Raw genomic sequence first — 6,404 nt, 5'->3', positions numbered from 1 at the left:
TTGGACTAGTAGAAGTGACTTTTTTTAGGTGTTTGCACCTAATATTAATGTTAAAGTTTAGACTATTTCATGGAAGGATAACGACAGAGCCAATTAACTGGCAAAGCAGGATTTACTAGTTTCCACTGGAAATACCAGGTCCCTCCTACTCTAGGTAACATTTTAGAATAATATCATTATTTTTGGTTTAAAACAATTAGAAATACACGCGTGGAAGTGAAGAAACATGCCTGTTTCCCCTTCACTATTTACCTCCCAGCCTTGCCAGATAAATGCCACTCAGTATCTGAGGTCAGTCTGGCTCCGAGCAGCGCTCCGCATTCCTGAACTCCTTCCCAAATCTCGGGAAGGCAGAGAGAGAGGAAAACAAATAGCAGATGTGGGAATTGGGAAAAGGAAACGGTCCTTTTTTTTTTTTTTTTTTTTCCAGCGTGTGGGTCACGGAGAATAGATTAGCGAGCCCGGGCTGGTTCAAACGCGCTGGCGCGGCGAGAAGAGCTGGCCCTCGCCCAGGACAAACAGTGCCAGCTCCGTGAGAGCCGGGAGCGCCCCGCACGCGGCCGGGAGCCGCTCCAGCCCCGCGTGGATGGAGCCACATGCCATGGCAGCGCCCTTTGGCTCGGCTCTACAAGAGGGACTGCACCCTCCAGAGCGCGCCCGGGGGCTGCTCCAGCAGCCGGGCTGGAGAAACGGCTCCATCAGGGATGGGGAGAGGCGGGGGGGGATCGGCACAAAGCCAACCGACCCCATGCTCTCGGGTTTTAGGCACACTTTGTGCACCCTGCGGAGCAAAGGGGTCCTGACTCGAGCTAACACGTGAGGATTGATGTTGGGAATTGCAGCCTTAACCTTCCTCCTGGTAATTACAGGCACCGCTGGGGCCAGGCTGATGGCAGGGAACAAGGCTTGGAAAAGCCAGGGCAAAGTTGGAAAACCTCAGGAGAATCTCAGAGGGTGGGGAGGCCCTGGCACAGGCTGTCCAGAGAAGCTGTGTCAGAATATTTCCAACTTAATATAATGGTGTGAACTCTAAAGTTGAACATGACTGTGGCTGCCCCCTCCCTGGAAGTGTCCAAGGCCAGGTTGGATGGGGTTTGGAGCAACTTGGTATAGTGGAAGGTGTTCCTGCCCATGGCAGGGGGTGGAACTGGATGAGCTTTGAGGGGTCCTTCCAACACAAAGCATTTTGTGATCTATGAATTCTGAGTAATGAAAATGGCCTGAAGTTGTGTCAGGGCAGGTTTTTAGGCTGGATATTAGAAAAAGGTTCTTCCTCCAGAGGGTGTTTGGGCACTGAACAGGCTCCCCAGGGCAGTGGGTACAGCACCAGGGCTGACAGAGCTCAAAGAGTGTTTGGATGATGCTCTCAGGTACCTAATGTGATCCTTGGGGATGGTCCTGTGCTGGGCTAAGGGTTGGACTCGATGATCCTTGTGAGTCCCTTCCAACTCAAAATATTCTGTGATTCTGTTAATCCCTGATTTCATTACTATGTGTTATTGGCACATACCATGTGATGCCACTCCAGGTCATGCTAAATCCAGGGGGCAATAATTTACTTCAGTAACTCTCATCCAAACAGGAATTATAACAACACCCCACCACTTTCTTAGGCTCATGCAGTATTTGAGCCACATTCCTACCGAGGGCAGACACGGCCAGACTAACACCGTGAGAGGGAAAATACAGCTCTGGAGACAGGAAAAGTGGATGCAGAGACCACCCAGCCACCGCAGGACGAATGAGATGTCATCCATGGGATCCCACGGCTCAGGATGTTATTCTTGTGCAGTCCACAATCAATTATGTCTGTACCAAATGACTACACTCACTTTTTTTGGGTCTCCGGGAAATCTTTGTTCAAATTGAAGATGGTTTTCTAACAGGCTCCACTCTTTACCCAATTTTCCAGCTGAGTTGACTGAGGCCCAGGCAGGTCAAAAGGCTTACCCAAGGTCAGGGAGGGAATCAATGAGTTGGGTCAGATTAGATCTCAGCCTGTTCCTCACTTTTCATCCTCTGCTGTTCCTGCTGGATCACCGTTAGAACCAGGTTAACAAAAATGTCACGGATGTGCTTTAAAAAAATATATTTTTAAACTTGTTATCCCAATAAGAATTAAGTTCTTTAGACAGCATGCTGTATAAGATTAGGTTTCAAGAGGTGAGGCCTTCGCTGCAAGGAATTCAATATCCAGTACAATGTAAAATCACCAGCAGGAGAGACTTTTACTACAGTATAAAAATAATAAAAATTCAGAAAAGTCAAATTCACAGATCAAATGCTGAAGTGCTCACTCGGGTCAAGTTCTCCCTTGCTTTAATTGTATTTTGCCTTGGGAAAAGGCTTCAGATCTGGCCATAAATTAGTATGCTGATCCCATGGCATGAATGGTGTTTTATTTACTTATTCCCTGGAATATGCTGTAGAATTCAAGTAGCAGTTCAGCTAAAAAGAATCACTCATCCAAATCTGAGGGAACTATGGTATTTATGAGAATAATGTTGGGCTGCCCCTTCCAACCACCCACTATGTAATTTGGAATGAATTGACCAAAACAGTCCATTTCCCCCCAAGGGATGTGTGTGTTTCCTGAACTTAGGCACCGAGAGGCACCAAAAGCACTGGATTTTCAGGAAAAACATCTTCCCTGGGAAGGCAGAGAAGCTGAAGAACGTGCTCCCTGGGGAGGGTGGGCTATCCTCAATCTCGAGGGTTTCCACACCTGATTGGGGAAAACCCTGAGCAGTCGTGTCTGACCCTGGAGCTGGGACAGAGAGATGGTTTGAAGACCTCCTCCAATCCAGCCAGGACTATTTTACAATCCTACAGCATCACTATACATGGTCCTTTTCAGGATAAATTTATTAAGACCACTTCAGGGGCATTTTTTTCCCTCAGCTATCCCTCTAAGCACCAAGCTCCTTCCTTGCCAGATCCCTTGAGTCATGGAGATGTGGTACAGAGAAAGAAGGATACAACTTTACTTCTCAGCTATTACTCCATAAATAAACCAGAGAACACGCCCACCAAACTGCGTTCCTTTTCCCTTCATTCACTTCCATGTTACCAAACCACAGACATCTTGTCCTGGGCTTTTTGTTTTGCAGACAATGGGGAAAGATTGCTTTGGAAAGTCCTGTCAGGAATTTTATTTTCCCGAATTTCAGATCCTGACAGGCTCCACTCCGGACTCTTGGCAAAGTTCAGCGCTGAGGAAACGGCGTCTCATCAGTTCTCATCTGCAGATCAAAGGAATTCACTGGAAACATGAAAAGACTGTATTTAAAAAGTGACAGGATACCCTTAAAAAAATGAAAAAGAATGAGCTTAGAAATTCTGGGAAGAATGCATCTGGAGTTTCAAGCAAAATAAAACAACATCTAAAAAGCAGGATTAAAAATATCCTCGGACGCAAGAGAAATATTTGTATTTGCCCAGCGCTGAAACAATAAACGAATCAAAACGATCTCTGCTCCGTGTTCCAGAGCAGAATAAAACTATTCAACCATTATATTGGGTTCAACTTGGCTGGTTTTGCTGTTGTGCTTCTATAAAGCCAGAAAAAGCTAAACCAGGCAGGGGATGGTAGCGATCTGGAGGGAGCATCCTGAGAGTGGAGAATCTGGAAAGTTTTAGACAAGATATGCAAATTCAGGAGATGGAGCACTTGTTCTCCAGCTCCTCTTGACTCCTGGTACCTTCCTGCACTATCAGAAATAGAAATGTTACCTCTCCTTTGCCTGCCACACTCCTCTTCTACTCCTCAGGCTGGCTGTGGACTTGCCTTTGCCTCCACCTCATTTTTGTCAGAACAGGGAGCACACGGAGGTTTCAGCAGCTGCCTGACCTTTCCAGGGTGCACATCTCTACCTTCATCACCCAGGGACTTGCTTATGCTTAAAATCTGCTGCAGGTTAACTTGAATTATTTCATGTGAAGGTGTTTAATGTCACAAACAATTTTTTTTCTCCTCTTGCAGGTCAGTTGGCATTTTAATGTCTATTATTAAACTGACTGTGGAAGCTGAACATGGAAAAGATTTGCCTACAAATGGACACATGGGAGCATCCCACCCCAGCTGTGCACCTGCCATCTGGATTTTCTGGATTGTGGCCTCAGGAGCATTTTTAAGGGATGTCGCCTCCCAGGAGGTGTGGGAACACAGCCAGGTTGAGCCCAGCCCAGCCAGGGAACTTCCCAGTTCTGCTCCACCACAGATCCAATTAACCAGTGAGTTCCTCTGCTCTGAGCCTGGACATAAGCATCTTCTGAGAACAGGCACAGAATTACACCCATTTTTATATTTATAAGATACTTTCTATGTTTATCTATTCTATACTTAGACTGCTGTTTGAATGGGGAGTTGAACCCAGACCCACACTGAGATTACTGAAGAACAGGAACCCTGCGTATGTGTCACTACTCTTATGAGACAAATAACACTACATATTTTAAAAAAATAAGAGAAGATAAACATTTTCAAGGCAGATTTCTATTCCCCTCAGAGTGTACACTGTATTTATGTAAAAATGTTAATGAAAGACACTAGAAGTGAAGTAAGTGCCCCAATTTACCACAGAAGTTGCACAGAAATGCAATTGGACAGGATTCCAGCTTTTCTTTGGTAGTGCTTCTTGGCAAGGAGATGCACTTCTTCCTGCCTTCCCCTTTGTCTTTCCAACCCCTTAGAGAAACATCCTTTAAATTTTATTTCTTCAGAGAATATGTAGAGAGCTCCCAGTTTGGCTTATCTGACCTGTCCAGTTGCCTTGGCAATGGGGTCGCCAGTTGTTTTGGCAGTGGAGATCCAACAATGGAATTCTCCAATCAGAGAATCATAGAGTCATAAACATCGAATCATGGAATGGTTTGGGTTGGAAGGGACCTTAAAGATCACCTGGTTCCAACCCCCCTGCCATGGGCAGGGATCCTTAGACGAGGTTACTCAGATCCACGTGCAGTCGGATCTTGAATATCTCCAGAGACTGTGCGTCCACAACCTCTCTGGGAAACCTGTGCCGGGGCCTCACTACTCTTACAGTACAGAATTGCTTCCTAATATCTAAAATAAACCCACTCTCCTTCAGCTTAAGGCCCTCCCCAGGCCCTTGTCCAAAGTCCCTCTCCAGCTCTCTTGGAGCCCCTTTAGGCACTGTAGGGGGCTCAAAGGTCTTCCCAGAGCCTTCTCCAGGTGAACACAGCTCTCCCAGCCTGTCTACAGAGCAGAGGTGCTCCAGCCCTCTGGTCACCTTGTGGCCTCCTCTGGACTCATTCCAACAGGTCTTTTTTGTGCTAGGACCCCAGAGCTGGAGGTAGAACTGGAGGTGGGGGGGTCTTACCAGAGCAGAGGGGCAGAAACCCCTCCCTCGACCTGCTGGTCACGCTGCAGGGACCCAGCTCAGGATACAATCTTCTGAGGGGCTCCTTCCCTCAGCTGCCCAAGAGCACCACCATTTGCCACGAGATCCTTCCAAAAGCACGGGGACAAAGTGAAAATGTGCAGGAGAACAGGTAGAACCTGTGTAGGTTCAGCTCCGTTGTGCTGTGCCCTGCTGCCCGTCCATCCTGGTTACGCCGGTTCCACCACACGCAGGTTATCCACGGGAAACTGATTCCTTTCATTTAGACCCTCTCCAAAACAAAACATATTTCTACCTGTGGAGAGTAATTCAATATGAACAATATGACTGTTCTTCGGTGGCTGAGTTTTGCCAGCACTCAGAAGATTACGCGAGGCTGGAGTTATACCCGCAGTTTATAAAATCACAGAGAATTCATACATTTTACACAGACAGGCTCCCCAAAGTGCCACACCGTATTTTAGCACCTGAACTCACTGTGATTCAGTAAAAGAATCCTGCTTCTCTGCAACGGATCTTGGGCTCTGCAACCTCCTCCACACACATATATCATCCCTGACTTCCGAAGGAGCATGGTTGGCTTGAGGGACAGAGGTGCACCTCCCGTAATGGTATATACTACATTCTGCAGCAACCTTTCTTCTCATATTTCAGAGTTGAAAAAGGCCTGTCAAAAAGGGGCTATTATGAAAGGGAATTTGAAGACATTCATAAACATCTAGACAGAAAATTGCATTTTCAATATGAGAACCTCAATAGTTAAGGCTACATTTGGGAGATCACTATGGCCCTCTTATTTTCTGCTTACGCTGTCAAAGTTTGAATTCATGTTGGGTTTTTGAGCAATTCAAACAAAGGATACTTTCATAAACATCCATTTCATAAACTACAGCATATCTAATTCTTTGGGTTCTGAAGGCTGAGCTGAATGTAGTGTTTGTGGTCTACTGAGAATATGTCTGGAAAACATAAAACAATCTACTAGGTAAGTTACAAAGCTGTTGACATAGGGAATGAAAATGGAAATTCTGTAGTAGTCTC

General features: G+C 46.2%; 1 long non-coding RNA gene across 1 annotated transcript; it reads right to left on the bottom strand.

Moving 5' to 3' along the window:
* Positions 1-254: 254 nt before the first annotated feature.
* On the bottom strand, positions 255-4,794 carry LOC114057852. The gene is made up of 4 exons (XR_003571326.1): positions 4,760-4,794; positions 3,733-3,907; positions 1,833-2,031; positions 255-341 (listed from the first exon to the last, which is right to left on the bottom strand). It is a non-coding gene; the product is annotated as an uncharacterized LOC114057852 (long non-coding RNA).
* Between the last annotated feature and the right edge of the window lie 1,610 nt (positions 4,795-6,404).

Source organism: Empidonax traillii, unplaced genomic scaffold (genome assembly GCF_003031625.1).
Source record: "Empidonax traillii isolate 1590-97213 ecotype Southwest subspecies unplaced genomic scaffold, ASM303162v1 scaffold150:size1405651, whole genome shotgun sequence".
Lineage (NCBI taxonomy): Eukaryota > Metazoa > Chordata > Aves > Passeriformes > Tyrannidae > Empidonax > Empidonax traillii.
The sequence above is the reverse complement of the archived record's forward strand: the minus strand, read 5'-3'. Positions and strand labels throughout refer to the sequence as shown.